The sequence below is a fragment of the Arachis ipaensis genome, chromosome B01 (assembly GCF_000816755.2).
Source record: "Arachis ipaensis cultivar K30076 chromosome B01, Araip1.1, whole genome shotgun sequence".
NCBI lineage: Eukaryota > Viridiplantae > Streptophyta > Magnoliopsida > Fabales > Fabaceae > Arachis > Arachis ipaensis.
The window spans coordinates 110,530,433-110,551,237 of NC_029785.2; the positions used below are offsets into that span (position 1 = coordinate 110,530,433).

General features: G+C 38.7%; 1 long non-coding RNA gene across 1 annotated transcript; it reads left to right on the forward strand.

Annotated features, from left to right (window-relative positions):
* Positions 2,808-20,225, forward strand: LOC110271706. The gene is made up of 3 exons (XR_002362302.1): positions 2,808-2,825; positions 15,889-15,890; positions 19,895-20,225. It is a non-coding gene; the product is annotated as an uncharacterized LOC110271706 (long non-coding RNA).

The window sequence follows — 20,805 nt, forward strand, 5'->3', positions numbered from 1 at the left end:
GGCAGATTAGGATAAGCTGTGCGGCGCAAGCGACGCGGACGCGTGGAGTACGCGTTCGCGCGGATGGCGCTTATATGAAATGACGCAGTCGCGTCGGTCACGCAGACGCGTGACTCGTTTGTGCTACTGGCGCGAAGGCAGCCTCGCGCTCGCACAACTCTTTGTTCAAAACTCATTATTGCCAAATTCCAGGGTGACGCGTTCACGTGGTGGACGCGATCGCGTGGGTGGCCAATATTGAAATACAACGCGGACGCGTGGGGCACGCGTTTGCGTGGTGAGGCTTGTGCGTCTAGCGCCAGTCTAGCCTCACTCCAGCACAACTTTCAGCCATGCATCTTTTTTTACGTCGATTTTTAGGTCACGTGTCCGCGTGGGTGACGCGGACGCGTGGGAGGCATTATTCCCAAATGACGCGGATGCATCAGCGACGCGGTCGCGTGGGGCGATTTGTGTCTAAGGCACGCCTCCAGCCACGCTCCCGCGTGACTCTCTGTTCGATTTCTTTTTCTTCTTTACTCACCTACGACGCGGACGCGTCGGCGACGCTATCGCGTCGCGTGCTCCTTTTTTTTATATGCAAATGTGCAATTGAAGATGCAAACTGAATGTGTGAATAATGAGAAGAGTTATTGAAAAATAAAATTAAGAAGAAGGAAAGGAACGATCATACCATGCTGGGTTGTCTACCACCTAGCACTTTGCTTTAAGGTCCTTAAGTTGGATGCTCCACTAGCTCAGTCTTCTGCTGTGGGTGGATCCTTCAAGAGGAAGATCTCTAGCTCCTTGGGTTTTGTCGCCTTCTCACCATGATATAGCTTTAAGCGATGTCCATTAACTTTGATGAATTCAGAGCTTGAAGGATGACTCAGATGGAAGACTCCGTATGGCTCAGCCTTCTCTACTCTATATGGACCTTCCCATCTTGATCTTAACTTGCCTGGCATGAGCCTCAGTCTAGAGTTGTAAAGGAGGACAAAGTCCCCAGGTTGGAACTCTCTCCTCTTGATGTGCTTATCATGCACTCCCTTCATCTTTTCCTTGTACAGGCTTGAGTTCTCATAAGCTTCTAGGCGTAGGCTCTCTAATTCTTGCAGTTGCAACTTCCTCTCCGTTCTAGCCTTCTCAAATTCCATATTGCACTCCTTTACTGCCCAAAAGGCTTTGTGCTCTACCTCAACTGGGAGGTGACAGGCTTTTCCATAAATTAAGCAGAAGGGGCTCATCCCAATGGGTGTCTTGTATGCTGTTCTGTATGCCCAGAGTGCATCTTGTAGCCTGGTGCTTCAGTCTCTTCTATGAGGTTTGACTATCTTCTATAATATACTCTTTATCTCTCTGTTAGACACCTCAGCTTGCCCATTAGTTTGGGGATGGTAGGCTGTTGCCACTTTATGAACTATTCCATGCTTCTTCAGTAATTTTGTTAGCTTCCTGTTACAGAAATGGGTGTCTTGATCGCTCACGATTGCTCGTGGTGATCCAAAGCGACAAATAATAATGGTTCTAACAAAGGAAACAACAGTGTTAGCATCATCAGTGCGGGTAGGAATTGCTTCTACCCATTTAGAAACGTAATCTACAGCTAACAATATATAAAAATGACTATTAGAATTTGGAAATGGACCCATGAAGTCAATGCCCCAAACATAAAAAATTTCACAGAAAAGCATAGTCTGTTGAGGTATCTCATCCCTCTTGGATATATTACCAAACCTTTGGCATGGGGAACTAGATTTACAAAATTCAGCAGCGTCTTTAAAAAGAGTAGGCCACCAGAATCCACAGCCTAAGATTTTTCTAGCTGTTCTTTGAGGGCCAAAATGTCCTCCACTCTCAGATGAGTGGTAGGCTTTTAAATTGGACTGGAATTCTGATTGAGGCACACACCGTCTAATTACCTGGTCAGCGCCACTTCTCCATAAATATGGGTCATCCCATATATAATATTTGGACTCGCTTTTCAGCTTGTCTCTTTGATGCTTATTAAAGTTTGGAGGAAAGTTGCGGCTAACTAGATAATTAGCTACAGGCGCATATCAAGGGACTACTTCAGATACTGCTTGTAAGTTATCAAATGGGAAATTATCATTTATAGGAGTGGCGGTATCCTTAATGTGCTCAAGGCGACTCAAGTGGTCTGCCACTAGATTCTGGTTACCACTCCTATCCTTAATTTCTAAATCAAATTCTTGTAGTAGCAGTATCCAACGTATAAGCCTTGGTTTGGACTCCTTTTTAGCTAATAAATACTTTAGAGCTGCGTGGTCTGAGTACACTACTACTTTAGTACCAAGTAAATAGGCTCGGAATTTATCCAGAGCAAAAACAATAGCAAGAAGCTCTTTCTCAGTAGTAATGTAATTAGACTGAGCCGTGTCTAAAGTCTTAGACGCATAAGCAATTACAAAAGGATCCTTACCTTCACGCTGAGCCAGTGCTGCTCCTACTACATGGTTGGAAGCATCGCACATGATTTCAAATGGTTGGCTCCAGTCTGGTCCTCTCACAATTGGAGCTTGAGTCAGGGCGGTCTTCAGCTTATCAAATGCTTGTTTGCAATCCTCACTGAACTCAAACTCAATATCTTTCTGCATTAGTCTGGATAAGGGTAGTGCTACCTTACTAAAGTCCTTGATGAATCTCCGGTAGAAACCTGCATGGCCAAGGAACGAACGGACTTCCCTCACAGAGGAGGGGTAAGGTAAATTAGAAATAACATCCACCTTTGCTGGATCTACAGAAATGCCAGTATTAGACACAACATGTCCTAGTACAATCCCTTGTTTTACCGTAAAGTGACATTTTTCAAAATTTAATACAAGGTTTGTACTGACACATCTATCTAATACTCTAGATAAACTATCCAAGCAAAGGCTAAATGAATCACTATAAACACTAAAATCATCCATAAAAACCTCCATACAATCCTCAATAAGGTCAGAGAAAAGACTCATCATGCACATTTGGAAAGTAGCTGGTGCATTGCATAAGCCAAAGGGCATTCTCTTATAAGCATAAGTGCCAAAAAGACATGTAAAAGTAGTCTTTTCCTGATCTTCAAGAGCTATATGGATTTGAAAATATCTTGTATACCCATCTAAAAAGCAATAATGGGATTTACTTGACAGGCAATCAAGCATCTGATCAATGAATGGCAAGAGGTAATGGTCCTTGTGAGTGGCTTGGTTGAGATGCCTATAGTCAATGCAAACTCTCCATGAATTCTGTACTCTAGTTGTCAGAAGCTCTCCATACTCATTTCTTATTGTTGTGATTCCAGACTTATTGGGCACCACTTGTACTGGACTGATCCATTCGCAATCTGAGATGGGGTAAATGATATCTGCTTCAAGTAGCCTGCCGACCTTTTTAAGGGAGGGAGCCTCAGAGTATCATATATAGACAAAGGCATTATACTAACACATGCTCCTAAATCACACATGCAGTCAGAAAATATCACACCACCAATAGTACAATTAACCATACATGGACCTGGATCGCTACACTTTTCAGGTATACCTCCCATTAAAGCAAATATAGAACTACCTAAAGGAATAGTTTCTAATTCATTAATTTTGTCTTTATGTATACATAAATCTTTTAGAAACTTTGCGTATTTAGGTACCTGCGGAATAACATCAAAAAGGGGAACAGTTACCTCAACCTTTTTGAATATTTCTACCATTTTGGGATCAAGTTCCATCTACTTCCTGGGCTTCCTTGCAATTTGTGGAAATGGAATAGGGAGGGCATTTTCTGCAGGGTCTGCCTCCTTTGGTGCTTCTTTCTGTGGTTGAGCGTCTTCTTCTTCAACCATGTCTTGTATCTTCTCTTCCTCTTCAGCATCCTTTACTTCCACCACCTCTTCAGCTGAGGCGTGTTCTGATGGGATTGGCTCCTCCTGATTCCTCTCTTGCAGTGTGGTGCCAGACCTTAGGGTGATGGCATTGATGCCACCCTTTGGATTGGGTAAGGGTTGAGAAGGAATCCCACTGGAGCTTGCATGTTGAGTGTTTGAAGTATTGGGTGATGCTAGCTGAGAGATGAGAGCTTGTATAGCGGATGCTAGGCCATTAACTGAACTCTCCACGTTCCTTTGTCCTTGCGTAATGGATTGAAGTGCCTCGTCACTCGGAGAGGAATAAGATTGAGTGATCTGCAGAACTTGTTGTTGGTTGTGCTGTGGTCCTTGGGACTGCCTCAGGTGAGGTGCTCTGTAAGGCTGGTTCTGGTTCTGCTGCCTGTTGTTGTTATTATTCCACCTCTGATATCCTTGATTGTCTCTGCCTCCTCTGTTATTGTTATCCCTCCAATTATGGTTAGAATTATCTCTCCAACCTTGGTTGAAATTGTCCTGCCATCCATGGTTGTAGCTCCCACCTTGATTGTATCCTTGGTTAGGGCGGTCATAGAAGTTATGAGTGGCTGCCATAGTATTTGTCTTCCTGCTGGAGCTACAGACATTCATCAGTATAATGGCTATAATCAGCACATATCCCGCACACTCTCTGTAGGACTAACTGTTGGCTTTGCTGTGCTTGTTGCTGACTCAACTGCATCTACTTCAGTAAGTTGGTCATTTCACATATGCTCTGAGTTAGAGCGGTAGTCTCCTTGCTAGAAGATACCTCTGCAACAGCTTTTGACCGGCCTTGTTTCTGTCTGTGATTCCTAGTAGATTCAGCCAAGTCGCTGATCAATTGCCATGCCTCATCAGTGGTCTTGTACTTTTTTATAGACCCATTGCTAGCACTTTCCAATGTGGTCTTATATTGAGGCCTCATGCCCTGTGTGACGTAGCCGAGCAACACTATCTTGTCAATCATATGGTGGGGGCATGCTTCCAGAAGATTGTTGAAGCGCTCCCAGTATTCGTAAAGAGTCTTGGATTTGTCCTAAACAATCATGGAAATGTCTTTCCTCAGTTTGTCAGTAACTTCAGCTGGAAAGAATTTTTCCAAAAATTCTCTTCTAAGCGTATCCCAGTCAGAAACAGTTGCTGCGGGTTGAGTGTAGTACCACTCTCTCGCCTTTCCCTCAAGAGAGAATGGGAAGGCTTTTAACATAATAGAAGTCTCATCTGCACCATCACGCCTGACAGTAGAACAGGCTGCTTGGAAATCCCTAAAGTGCTTGATAGGCTCTTGAGCAGGTAAGCCATGAAACTTAGGCATCAAGTTGAGCAGTGCAGTCTTTATTTCAAAATCTGTAGCCACCGCTGGGTGATGCGCTTGAAACGGTTGCATTGTAAAATCAGGGGCTCCAGCCTCCTGGATAGTAACTCTCCTAGGTGCTTCCATGTCACCTGCACGTAAATCAACCAAATCAGTAGAACGGGAGCTTGTTTCTCCTTTACGTGACGTTTCAGATTCGCCCTCGGGGAGGACTAACCGATGCTGAGCTTGCCTTATACGTGAAATAGTTCTTTCAATCTCAGGATCAAATACTGGCAAGCTTGGATCAGGAAGTGAACGCGTCATTTAACGAAAGAAACATGCAGGTCATAGTAGCAAAATAAAATAAAATGCAAATAAATAAATAAATTTCCAATCAATAACTTAGCACTCTATTGCAACTCCCCGGCAACGGCGCCAAAAATTGACGTGGCAGAAATTAGCAAGTTAAGAAATTATTATAAGAGATACGTTGCAAGTATAGTTCTCAACCAACCAAAAATCCACTTATCAATTTAGAAGGGTTGTCATAAAAGTAGAATTAAAATACTTGGAGTATGAATCCCAGGTCGTCTCCCAACGAGTTGCAGAAAGATGTGCTATTTTATTAATCAGATGTTTTCTAAAAGGGTTTGAGTTTGATAGACAAGAAATTAAATCAGAGAATTTATGTAATTTAAATAAAAACCTTGACTGGGAGTAGATTAGTTGGAAGCCCTATCCTTGATGGAGTTCTCTCAAGATCAATTGATAATTGAAGGTTGTCTGCTCAGTTATCCTTTACCGGGTAAAGGAAAGTCAAGCAAGTTGGAAGTCAGTTTCTATTCACAAGTTCTAATCCTCTCCCTTGGGAAGGACTAGTGTCAGTGATTAGATGGTGACCCAACGTTAAATCCAATTATAATTTTACTCTTGAGCACCCAACTCAAGGTCTTCCTTTCAATCAACTCCCAATCAAGTTATGGAACTACTCGCTCATTATGATTGTAAAATTCACGAAATAAGAAGGGGAAATAAAGAAAGACATGATAAATAATAATCAAAAGAATCAATTAAAAATAAAATAGTTCTTGTATTAATAAATTCTAAAAATAATCCAATAGTAATTCTGAACAAAATAAGGATATGAAAGAGTAAGTGACAAGTAAGGAAACAAACTAGAATGATGAAGTCTTGGCAAAGGTAATAACTCTTCTCAATATCCCTATCCAAAAAGCAATAAAATCAAAATCCTAAGAACTATGAGTATGTAGAGAGAAAACCTAGAGGAGGAGTAAAATCAGATCTAAAACTAAAATTATGCGGAATAAATATTGTTCTTGGTCTCTGCATGTTCCCTGGCTCTATTCTGCTTTTCTGGGCCGAGAACTAGGTCAAAACAGGGCCCAAAATCACCCCCAGCAAATTCTGCAGATTCTACAGATTGCGCACGTCATGCGATCGCGTCATCCAAGTGTTCGCGTCATCCAGCATTTTGCCTTGCCACGCGTGCGCGTCGTCCACGCATTCATGTCACTCGTGCAGCTTCCAATTCACGCGTTCGCGTCAGGCACGCGAGCGCGTCACTGCAATTTCCTCTATTTTGCGCGGTCGCGTGAGCCATGCGTCCGCGTCACTTCTCACTGGTCATCTCCTCAATTTCTTGTGTTCCTTCCATTTTTGCAAGCTTCCTTTCCAATCTCCAAGTCATTCATGCCCTATAAAGCCTAAAACACTTAACACATAGATCATGGCATCGAATGGAGTAAAGGAAAATTAAAATACATAATTAAAAATCTCTAGGAAGAGAGTTTTCAACGATGGAGTAATTTTGGGAAGGAATTGTAAATACATGCTAATTTAATGAATAAGTGGGTAAAGATTTGATAAAACCACACAATTAAACACAATATAAACCATAAAATAATGGTTTATCAGCGACAAAGAGTTGTCTAAATGCAAGCGATGCAGGACATCAAGATGGAAGCAAAAGACTAATAAGAACTCTAGAGTGAGGATCAACAGGGTTGTTAAGAAGAACGAAAAACCGCAAGCGGAGAAGACTCTTCGCTACTTTCCCCTTATTCCACGATTGCAGCAGTTCTACATGTCTAGTAAGACGGACGCTGACATACTGTGTCATAAGAGTGGTCATAGCTCTGATGGTATTTGTCGGCATCCACAGGAAGGCGAGGCATGGAAGGCATTTGACAGAACTTATTTTGACTTCTCCAGCGATCTGTGCAGTGTTCGCCTAGCCTTGGCTAGCGATGGCTTTAACCCTTATGGAAACATGAGCTCGAAGTACTCAATTTGGCTAGTGGTTCTTATTCCGTATAACCTGCTCCCTTGGATTTGCATAAAACCCACCTCTTTTATCCTCTCCATGATTATTTCTGCGCCTAAAATGCCTATAAATGATATAGATGTCTACTTATAGCCCTTGATCGATGAGTTGAAGCTGTTGTGGGTTGGTGTTGAAACGTACGATACTTACACGAAAAAAACTTTCAGGATGTATGCTGCACTAATGTGGACAATCAGTTATTTTCCAGGTTTAGGCAACTTGTCCAGGTGGAACACGTATGGTGGGAGAGCTTGTCCTGCATGCAATTTGGATAGTGAGACTAACCGGCTCACACACAGTCAGAAATGGTGTTTCAGGGGTCATCGTCACTTTCTGAATCCCACCCACAGATGTAGAAAGGACCGGGATAGATTTGATGGAAAGATAGAGGATAGAGGTCCACTTGTCAATCTCCCTGGTGGAGACATTGCGAGACAACTACAGGACGTGCATGTCCACCTTGGCAAGGTGCAATCGGTTGTTGGGAAAAGGACACACAGACAGTAAACCGTTGTACAAGACGAGTCCCCTTAGAAGAAGAGGAGTATATTCTTTGAGCTACCATACTGGGAAAACAATGGACTACGTCACAATCTTGATATGATGCACATAGAGAAGAATGTGTGCAACAATATAGTTTTCACCATAATGAACGAGAAAAGTAAATCTAAAAACCACCGTAAGGCAAGAAAAGACCTCTAATTGATGGAAATCAAGCATGATCTGTGGCCACGGGAAGATGGAAAGTACCTGAAGAGAGAACTTTTGCGTGGTCTAGAATTCAGAATAAATTCCCGTTGCAAGTATATATTCTAAACCAACAAAAGTCCTTTCTTACAAACGTTTTGGTTGTCACAAGTAACAAACCACTTTAAAATTGATAACCGAAGTATTTAAACCTCGGGTCGTCTTCTCAAGGAACTGCAGGGAGGTGTTCTTATTATTGGTTATGAGTTTTATAAATTGGGGGATTTTGAAAGTAAGGAACAAGTAATTTAAATGACAAGTAAAATAAATAAATAACTGTAAAATAAACTCTTGGCAAGGTATGAAAATTCGGAAGTCCTATCACAGTTACTCCTATGAGAATGGAAGTTAATCCCACTTAGTTAACCCTTATGAAAGCAAGGGAAAGTCATAAACTAGTTAGATTCCCAAGTCCTATCCAACTCCTAAGGAGAGACTAGAGTTAGTGGAATACCAGTCAATTTAGCCGACATAACAACCAATCACGGATAGTTGATAACTCAAGAGCCTCCAGTTAATCAATTAAAGCCAAGAATATAAAAAGCTAAATAAGAATCATAAACTGAAATACCTCAAATTATATTAAATAGAATATTCAAATCTAACATGGAAAAATTCATAAATTAAATTGGAAAAATAAACAAAAGGAACATTGAACCTGGAACTCAGAAGAAATCGTAAGTTGAAATAATAAAGTTGAAATCCTAATTTCTTTAAGAGGAATCCTAATCCTAAAACCTAAGAGAGAGGAGAGAACATCTCTCTCTAAAAACTACATCTAAAAAAACTAAAATTGTGAATTATGAGTTGGTGATTATGAATGAATGGATTCTCCCACTTTATAGCCTCTAATCTGTGTTTTCTGGGCCGAAAACTGCGTCAAAAACAGCCTAGAAATCGCCCTCAGCGATTTCTGTTACGTTCAGGTCGCGGCAAAGTGACGCGGAGGCGTCGTCCACGAGTTTGCATGGATTGCGTTTCTGCCAGGTCACGTGTCCGTGTGTTCCACGTGTTTGCATCATCTGGCATCGAGGCAGCTATGGCAAATTATATATCGTTGCAAAGCCCCGAATGTTAGCTTTCCAACGCAACTAGAACCATCTCATTTGGACCTCTGTAGCTAAAGTTATGACCGTTTGAGTGCAAAGAGGTAAGGCTGGACAGCTTATCAATTTCTTGTATTCCTTCCACTTTTGCATGCTTTCTTTCCATCCCCTAAGCTATTCCTACTCTGTAATCTCTGAAAACACTTAACACACATATCAAGGCATCAAATGGTAATAGGAGATGATTAATAATTAGCAATTTAAAGGCCAAAGAAACATGCTTTCAATCATAGCACAAAATCAGGAAGGAAAACGTAAAACATGCGATTAGTATGAATAAGTGGGTAAAGAGTTGATAAAAACCACTCAATTGAGCACAAGATAAACCATAAAATAGTGGTTTATCAACCTCCCCACACTTAAACATTAGCTTGTCCTCATGCTAAGCTCAAGAGAAGCTATAAAGGGGTGAAGAGGAGTGGTAGAATGTATGAAATGCAACCTATCTATATGAATGCAATTACATGCAAATTGTTTCTACCTACTTGGTTAAAAGTAAATAAGTTCTCCAAGACAAATATGAATCAAATTCCACTAATTCAAATCATACAGTGAAAACAAGTAAACTTGTAAGAAGATAGCTCATGAAAGCAGGGAACATAGAATTAAGCATTGAACCGTCACTGGTAGTGTATATGCACTCTAATCACTCAAGTGTATAGGGTAATTCACTCTACTCTTCTCTAATCATGCTTTCTAAACTTTGTTCTTCATCTAATCAATCAACAAGTATTTAATGTACCAATGCAAACATCATGAGGTCTTTTCAGGGTTGTAATGAGGCTGAGGTAAAGGTAAGTATATATATATATAAGGCTAAGTGAGCTAACAAAGTGAATCCTTGATTAGTCTAAGATCTCACATAACATATACATACTTTATATAATTTTAAAATACTTTACCTAACTACCCAAATTTTTTCCACTTTTGTATTACATGCTCAAGTATCAAACTTATTTTTGAATTTTGTCCCATGTGCATTGATTCTTTTTATTTTGCATTTGGGGTAATATTATTTTTCTTCTCTTTTCTTTTCTTTTTTTTATTATCCCCTTATTTAATTACTTATATATATATATATATTTTTTTTCAATGCACATGGTAATTTAATTATTTTGATTTCACATGAGCATGCTTCCCAAATTTTTAAATAACTTATTCAATTTAATTCCCTTTTTTTTTATATCATCCTATGTTCCCATAAAATTCCCCATACTTAAATTATACACAATATCTATCTTAAGCTAACCAAGGATTCAACTTGGAATTTTTATTTTGTTTTTCTGCTTAAGGCTAGTAATGTGGTTATGAAATAGAAAGGGGTTAAAAAGTTCAAAGTGGCTAACAAGGGCGATGTAAAAGGTAGGCTTATTTGGGATAAGTGAGCTAATAATAAATAATGGCCTCAATTATATGCAAGCATGTAAATACACTAAATAGTGGACATATAGAATGGAACAAAGCAAAGATTGCAATTATAGAGAAGAAAACACACAAGAATAAAAATTTATGGTTAAATAATGTAACCATATAAATAAGCTCAGAATCTCACAGGTTGTGTGTTCTTAGCTTTAAACCATGTTCCAAATACAACTTCAAACAAGTTTTAACATAAAAATTTTTCAAAAAGAGTCCTAAAAAGAAATTTATTACATTAGCCAAGTAGTAACTAAATGCCTAAAATCAAACAAACATGCAATTAAACATGCAAATGCAATAACTAATTTAACAAAGAAAATTTATTACTTGATGTTGAGACAGGAAGGTACTAACCCACGGAGATCGGTATCGACCTCCCCACACTTAAAGATTGCACCGTCCTCGGTGCATGCTAAGATGTACAAGTGGACGGGTCTCTCCAACTGATGCTTTTCTCCAAGGATTGTGCTGATGGACTTGTTTGTCTCCCCATTTAGAAGCTTTTCCCTTTTTCCGTCTTCGGTGGCCAGCCTGAAAGAGAAAAAGAAGAACAGTAACCCAGAAATAAAGATAAAATAAAATACGGTTGGGTTAATGCCAAATAATGAGGGTCTCAATTACATGGTAGCTACAACATGCAAGTGAAAAAACAGTAGAAGTACATGGCAAATCAAGAGTGCAAAAATTTGCAACAATAGGGAAGAGAGTGTGGGTAAGGAGAGATAATATAAATTCATGTCAATGTAAAAGTAATACAGGTATAAAAGATTGGCATTGATTTAAATAATATTACCTAACCAAAATAAAACAAGTCATTAAGCACCCAAAATAATTCAAGAGAAGATGCAACAGTTAAATAAGAAAATCGACACCAAAGGAAAAATAATGAATTTAGAAAAGAAAAGAAAAATATGTACTAAATTAAAATGCAATGAATGAAATATGCAAATAAATTAAGTAAAATAGAATGAAGGTGAAAAGGAATGAGAAGTGAAAGAAATAAAGTAAGTAAGAAAGAAGAAAAGATAGAAGAAATTAGGATTAGAAAAGAAAAGAAAATATAATTGGCGCTGATTTGGATGAGTTGTGCGGCGCAGGCGACGCGGACACGTGAGGGATGCGGTCGCGTGGTGCGCGATAAGGTCAGGTGACGCCGACGCGTGGGTCACGCGATCGCGTGGCCTGATTTGTGCGATTGGCGTGAGTGCAGCATCGCGTTCGCGCAACTCTCTGTTTGAAACTCTTTTCGCCAGATTTTTGGGTGACGCGGTCGCGTGGTTGACGCGATCGCGTGGATGGACATTTTTAAAAAACGACGCGGCCGCATGGGGAACGCGTTCGCGTGGGAGGGCTTGGGCGTCCAGCACGAATCCAGCCCCATTCCATCACAACTTGCTGTCATACACCCTTTTTACGTCGATTTTTAGGGCACGCATTCGCGTGGGTGACGCAGACGCGTGGGAGGCATTTTTCGCAAATGACGCGGACGCGTCAGCGATGCGGTCGCATGGATCAATTTGTGCCAAAGGCACGCCTCCAGCCACGCTCTCGCGTAACTCTCTGTTCACTTTTCTTTTCTTCTAATGCACTGGTGACGCGGACGCGTCAGCGACGCTGCCGCGTCGCGTGTGTGCTTTTTTTTTATTAATGCAGTATGCAGAATGCAATGCTAATATGAATGTTATGCAAAACTCCAGGTTCAATACAATAAAATAAAATAAAACTCGAAAACATATAAAACTAAATAAAAATGAAAAAGGAACGATCATACCATGGTGGGTTGTTTCCCACCTAGCACTTTTAGTTAAAGTTCTTAAGTTGGACATTTTCTGAGCTCCTTGTCATGGCGGCTTGTGCTTGAATTCATCCAAAAATCTCCACTAATGTTTGGAATTCCAGTAGCCTCCGGGATCCCAAATCTTGTTTCTACACCCGTCTTCAAGTTGATTATCATGATTCTATCTGGGTGGTTCAGCTTTAGAATTCTCAGTGAATCATCCAAACAACTTCCTAGATCCATTCAATTGAGCTCTACACCAACCCTTGCATTTAAACTTTGAGCACACAACCATGTTGAACCTTGCTTGACAACTCCAATCACTAACCATCTTCCTCTTACTCTTAATGCCACAAAGAGCTCTAAGTTGACCATCCGTATCCAGTAGCCCATATTCAAGTGGAATTAGAAAGCTAAGGGATATGAATTTTACCTACTTAAATATTGTTAAGGATGATAGCAACTTAGGGGGAGGTATTTCTAACGAATTTGCAAGCTACACTCCCTTGTGCTCTTCTCTGACAACTTCTACCTCTTTGCAAGTTTCTTCAATATCAACCTCTTCCTCTTGGTAGCTTTCTTCCCATTCAATCTCTTCTTCATTGCTCACCATGGGCATGAGAGGCTGTGCTTCTTCTTCTTCTTTAATCTCCATCTCTTGACCAACCTCTTCCAAGTCTTCAACCATGATATGCCTTGGAGGTTGTACACCCTCCTCAGCATTAATTTCAATCGCCTTGGAAGGAGGTTTTATAACCTGACTTTCCCATGGAGGTTCAGCATCTCCTAAGTCTGCAACTATTTCTTCCTCTGCAACTATTATGGCTTCCTCCACTTGTTCCAGTACAAAGCCATGTTCCTCATTGTCCACCGAAGTTTCTAGTGTCTCCTTCATGCTTTGCTCTTCTTTTGATTCTCCACATGTAGCCATGGGAGTTCTTTGAGTGCTCAGATGTCGGGAAGCTATTATATTTACTACCTCGGTTAAGGCAGTCGTGAGTTCCAGTATACTCCTTTGTATCTTCGCTTCCCCTTGAAAAAGAACACGAAGTCTGTCATCCATTGGAGGTTGGGGTGGATATGAGGGTTCATTGGTTGGGAGAGAGGGTTCATAATATGGAGGTGGTTCTTCTTGATAAGGATATAGAGATGGTGAATATTGAGGTGGTGGTTCATGAGAGTAGTTGTGTTGGAATGGGGGTGGTTCTGTGTATGGTTCATTTGGCTCATAAGGTGGTTGGTATGGTGGATATGTGTTAGAGTCATATGGAGGTGAATGGTGGTAGTTGGCTTGTGAGTGTAGTGGTTCAAAGTTGTGTTGAGGAGGTTCATAGGCATATGATGGGGGTCCGTCATATCTATCATCTTGGTATGCCTCCTGGAATGGCTCTTGACTATAGTAATTTGGTGGATGTTGGTTATCACAGAAGGGTCCACCATAACTATTGTCTTGGTATGCATCGTGGAATGGTCTTTGTCTGTGGTACTGTGGAAGGTGTTGTTGCCGGAAGGGTTGATCAGATCCTCGTGGCTCCTTCTATCTCTGATTGTTTTGATCTTGATGCATGTTCCTGTTATAATTTCCATTCCTTGCAACAACATTGGAACCAAACTCAAAGCGAGAGGGGTGAGAACTCATAACAGTAATTAAAAACGAAAATAAAAATAAATTTTAAATTAAAAGGTTATTTAAATTTTGATTTTAAATTTTAGAAATTTGAAATTTGATTTTTTTGAAATAAGATAAGATAAGATTTTGAAAAAGATATGAATTTTGAAAAAAAGATTTGAATTTTGAAATTTTAAATTTTGAAATTTGAAATTTGAAATTTGAATTTTAAAATTTTTAATTTAAATTTTGAAAATTGAAATATGAAATTTTGAAATTTGAATTTAAAATTTTTTAATTTGAATTTTGGAAATTGAAATTTGAAATTTGAAATTTGAAATTTGAGTTTTAAATTTTGAATTTTTGAATTTAATGAGGAAAGAGAAAAATAATAAAATGACACCAAACTTAAAATTTTTAGATCAAAACGAAGAAAACAATTAAGAACAACTTGAAGGTCAAGATGAACACGAAGAACAACTTGAAGATCAAGATGAACACCAAGAACAAATTTTTGAAAAAAAAAATTTTAATAACTAAATAAAAACCAATAACCTCTTAATTTACGAAAGAGCAAAAATAAAAACAAATAAACAAGCAAAAAGTAAATATTTACAATAACCAATAATAAGGCACACGTTTGCAATTTCCCGGCAACGGTGCCATTTTGAAGAGAGAATTTTTGTGTGGTCTAGAATTCAGAATAAATTTCCGTTGTAAGTATAGCTTCTAAACCAACAAAAGTCCTTTCTTACAAATGTTTTGGTTGTCACAAGTAACAAACCCCTTTAAAATTAATAACCGAAGTATTTAAACCTCGGGTCGTCTTCTCAAGGAACTACAGGGAGGTGTTCTTATTATTGGTTATGAGTTTTGTAAATTGGGGTTTTGAAAGTAAGGAACAAGTAATTTAAATGACAAGTAAAATAAATAAATAACTGTAAAATAAACTCTTGGCAAGGTATGAAAATTCGGAAGTCCTATCCTAGTTACTCCTATGAGAATGGAAGTTAATCCCATTTAGTTAACCCTTATGAAAGCAAGGAAAAGTCAAGTGAACTAATTAGTTAGATTCCCAAGTCCTAGCCAACTCCTAAGGAGAGACTAGAGTTAGTGGAATACAAGTCAATTTAGTCGACATAACAACCAATCACGGATAGTTGATAACTCAAGAGCCTCCAGTTAATCAATTAAAGCCAAGAATATAAAAAGCTAAATAAGAATCATAAACTGAAATACCTCAAATTATATTAAATAGAATATTCAAATCTAACATGGAAAATTTCATAAATTAAATTGGAAAAATAAACAAAAGGAACATTGAACCTGGAACTCAGAAGAAATCGTAAGTTGAAATAATAAAGTTAAAATCCTAATTCCTTTAAGAGGAATCCTAATCCTAAAACCTAAGAGAGAGGAGATAACCTCTCTCTCTAAAAACTACATCTAAAAAAACTAAAATTGTGAATTATGAGCTGGTGATTATGAATGAATGGATTTCTCCACTTTATAGCCTCTAATCTGTATTTTCTAGGCCGAAAATAGCCCAGAAATCGCCCCCAACGATTTCTGTTACGTTCAGGTAGCGGCAAAGTGACGCGGAGGCGTCGTCCACGCGTTTGCGTGGATTGCATTTCTGCCAGGTCACGCGTCCGCGTGTTCCACGCGTTCGCGTCGTCTGGCATCGGGGCAGTTATGGCAAATTATATATTGTTACGAATCCCCAGACGTTAGCTTTCCAACGCAACTGGAACCATCTCATTTGGACCTCTTTAGCTAAAGTTATGACCGTTTGAGTGCGAAGAGGTCAGGCTGGACAGCTTAGCAATTTCTTCAATTTCTTGTATTCCTTCCACTTTTGCATGCTTCCTTTCCATCCCCTAAACTATTCCTGCCCTATAATCTCTGAAAACACTTAACACACATATCAATGCATCGAATGGTGATAAGAGAGGATTAATAATTAGTAATTTAAAGGCCAAAGAAACATGTTTTCAATCATAGCACAAAATCAGGAAGGAAAACGTAAAACATGTGATTAGTATGAATAAGTGGATAAAAAGTTGATAAAAATCACTCAATTGAGCACAAGATAAACCATAAAATAGTGGTTTATTAGTACCTATCTACCATCTTTACTATGACCAATCCACAGAAGGATGTCTTTTTACGGACTATCAAGAATGTGGTCTTTCCAGATGAGTACTCTAGCAACATTTTTTGCTGTGTTGACCTAAGATAGCGCAAGATTTCGGGCTTGAAAAGTCACGACTGTCACATTCTGATGGAGCATCTACTGCTAATTGCGTTAAGGAATGCTTTGCCTGCCCCAGTGTTTTTTGTCCTGGTGGATTTATCATCCTTTTTTTGCAGAATATGCAGTAAATCCATTGACCCTCAACAACTTTCTCTCCTTCAGGATCATGTGGTGCATATTCTGTGCCGCATGGAGATGATTTTCCCTCCTTCTTTCTTCACCGTCATGGTTCACTTGATGGTACATCTGGTCGAGGAAGTGCAACTCGGTGGCCCAGTTCAATATCGGTGGATGTACCCAATTGAAAGGTACCTATGTCGTCTCAAGCAGTACGTGCGTAATAGATCACAACCGGAGGGCTCAATTGTAGAGGGATACTTATCGGAGGAGATTCTCATATTCTGTTCAAGATACCTCGATAATGTTGAGAGTAGGATCAATCGACCAATGCGTGCTGACGATCGACCGTGTGAACATAGTGAGTGTGATAGTGTAGCCATGTTTCCAGGGGTAGGAAAAGCTGTGGGGGCTGCTTCGTTTTACACTCTCACACCAACTGAGAAATTTTAAGCTCACCGTCACGTCTTGGTCAATTCTCTGGCTGTGAAAAAGTTCATAGAGTAAGTAAAGTTGATATTATGGAATACAAAAATAACATACTCTAGATGGAGATTCTGATATGAAACTGCTGTGATCTATCCAGTGATTTCAGGGCCATCATAAAGAGGCAGTTGCGAAGCAGGACAAGGTCCCAGTCTCACATAGATAGCGTTGTGCACAGAGATTTTTTCGAGTGGTTCAAGCGTGAGGTGAAGCCTGTTATGATCAATCCTGTTATCGACGGTATCCTATTTGTTCTATCCCAAACTGATGAAATGTGTAATTGTTACCTACCAGGTTCCTTTGGGAAGCATTAGGCATTCGAGCGAACTGCAGTGGCTTGCATGTGGCCCCAATGTTTAAGCTAGCCCCTTTATAGCTTACAATGTAAATGGATTTAGGTTTAGGACCCTGTCAAGAGAAGAAGGGCTAAAAACTCAGAATAGCGGGGTTCACGTCACTTCCGACACTAGAAGTTATGCAAGCAAGCGCGACAGTAATGTTGCGGTTGGTGGTGTCTTGTATTATGGGAAACTAGTGGACATCATAGAGTTGAATTACAGTGGTCAATTCACAGTCATTTTGTTTAGATGTATCTGGACAAACACCACATCTGGTAGAGGCATAAAACAAGATGTTTTAGGCCACACACTTGTCAATTTCTCTAATCTGATACATGTTGGTGATCGAGAGGATGACGAACCGTACATTCTTGCATCAAAGGCTCACCTTGTATAATATGTGGAAGATGAGGTTGATATGGAATGGAGTGTAGTAGTTCATGTGAAACCAAGAGATTTGTACGACATGGGTGATATACATGAACACTGTGAGGTGGAACTTTCCTGCCAACCGAGTTTATCTGAGTTGGCTGAGTGTGACATGGAAGGTTTGTCGCTGATAAGGGAGGGCGATTTAGAAGAACCCACCAATGATGCCTTCGATACTCACGAAGAGGCTGTTGATTCTTAGATGTGTTTGGCAATGAAGACTAAAAATTGATTTGAGTAAGTGTTATTAAGAATATGCGAATTATATATGACTCTAGAATTTGTTGGTTTATAATGATTCTGGTGTAGAACATTTGCTTATTATTATTATTATTATTAGAGGCTGTTGATTCTTAGATGTGTTTGGCAATGAAGAAGACTAAAAATTGATTTGACTAAGTGTTATTAAGATTATGCGAATTATATATGACTCTAGAATTTGCTGGTTTATAATGATTCTGGTGTAGAACATTTGCTTATTATTATTTTTATTATTATTATTAGCAGGTTTATTCTGGTGTGATACATATGCTCCTAATTAAGTTTCTTTGCTAAGTGCGGTATTCCTCTAATAGGTTTATTTGATATTTATACACTTGTACTAGTACATATCTTGCAATTTTAAGAATATGGTTCATTTGTACACTATTCTACTAGAATTTGCTACTGTACTAGCAGTGAATGTCACAATTGCTTGTGGTTTATAATGGTTTTATTTTCTGATTAGCTGAATACATGCTAGGAGTTATTAAGGATTTCAGATATTTGATTTGTCTTTTTTAAATATAGAGTAGCTAGAGTTAACTGTTGCTTGATAGGAATATGCAAGGTTATTTTGCTCACTTGTTTCATGATGGGACTTATCAGGGAAATTGGAAGAGAGGGACTTCTTTCTTTGCGGCACTAGCATCTGGTTTTCCAAGGCAATGGTTCAGGCATTTCCGTTCTCCTCGCTAGAGCACGCAACATCATTTGCAAGGGACTTATGGTTCAACAAGTCACCTATTTAATCATGACTGAATGTGTTCTCTGCACAGCTACACATAGATCAGGCTGCTAAGTTTGCGCCTGGGCCTATTATGTTGGTACGCTCTGATAAGTCGGACAATTGCTTGGTCCTTTTACTTTTTCAAACTGTAACACTAATTTGAGTGATGTTATTATCCTATAAACAAAGGACACTACCGAAGTTCTTACATTGTTTGAGCCTCTTAACACTGCAGGAATTGGAGCAATTCAGAAGAAAGTACAGCAGGAAATTTGGCTTTGTGTTCATAACAAGTATAGACAAGAAGCTGTCGCACCAAATACTGGAGGAGGTGAAGATAAGATAAACTATTTTCTACACATGCCTCAATTATATTAGTGTGCAATCTTATTGTTGATAAAAAAGCCCAACATCATACTTTATCGATACAGTTTAATATGGACTGGTTCTTTGTAGCTGGCCAGCTGGTCATACCTAGTGATATAAAGCTATGTTATTTGTTGTTGGTATATAACTTACAATAGGATCAGTACCCATCATCCATCTTTTTATTAACAAAAAAATTATAATACAAAAAATTACAATAAGATCAGTATCCTAATTTGGATGCAACGGCTATATATCACTACTCATTCCAGTTCTGACTTCTGAGTGTTTTTTTAGCAAGTCACTGCAGATATTTTGGTGATGAATAATAATTCAGAGTCTTAATTTAACTTTTTTAATTTTTAGAACAATTGTTAACCCTTTTCAACTTATTGTAATAATTATCATGAATTGTGAACCATTATTGTTAGTTAGACAATAGCTTAATAATACTTATGTATGTACTGTTGGACATTGCGCAGACACGATATAACAATCCTCTTTCTGTTGAACTTGATATTATGTCTTGGGAGGAATTCATTATTATAGAGAGAAAGCTTGCATGACTTTGGGACCGTATGCCAAACAATAAACTGGCAGTGTTGCTTAACCATATTTTTTTTTTGTTTTTATACCAATTGGTAATACATTGGAGTGACTTGGCTCTGATGTAACTTTCAGGTTTATCTCAAGAGAATGCTCAAGAAACTCCAGAAGAAATAGGGGAGGTAGTTCAAGACTCGATGGAGGAGGACGACGTTGTAAAAGGCGATAGTTCCGAGGAGGTTCTTTCTATTGTAAACAATGCTCCAATGCTTACTTTTGACCTCAATAAAACACCAGAAGAGAATGGGATCTTTTGAGTCATGTTGTATGGACTTGTTAGTTTGATCTTGTTAGATACATGTGATTTTTTACAGTCTCTGAGTTGATCTGGTTATTGAAAAATTGGCATGTAATTGGTATACTCGACTTGGATGATTTGTCTTTTTAATTGGTGTGAGCTTAATGCGGTAGCAAGGAACACATTCGAGATTAAAATTATGTTGACTTTATATATCCTACTTAGTCTTTTGTGACTTGAAATTGTTTTGAGACAAGATTCAATTGAAAGCCAAGATTATTCTTTCATTAATTTTGCTCAAAGATAGTGTAGCTGAATGCATGTTGCTGACAACTAGCCTTATGTTGTTTTAGCAAAATAATGAGCACATATATTTATCAAAATCCATATAAGCAAAACGTCATATTATTAGTTTCTTCTTGGAAAAAAAAATCACTATAAAACACCTGGTAGAGAGCATAACAATATTATACACTTAAGAGTTAAAACAATATATTTTTTCTCTCTTTCTTTCTCTCACATATTTTAATTTGATTTTCTCTTTCTTTTTTATGGTTCTCATTTGTGTGTTCTTTTTTCTATTTCTAATAAAAATTTTGACGGTGTTTTTTTTTTTCAGAACAGGATCTATAATTTGTCTTTGGTTTTGTCAATTTTCAAAATTTTGAATTAACAAGTTCTTTCATCTCTTTATTTTAGTGGGTGTTGTGATAGCTTTAACTATGAGAAGGGTAAGACAAGTAAACACCACTCTCCTTTTTGTATATATTTATATATATAAATATATCTCTGGGTATTTATTTTTAATATATATTATGT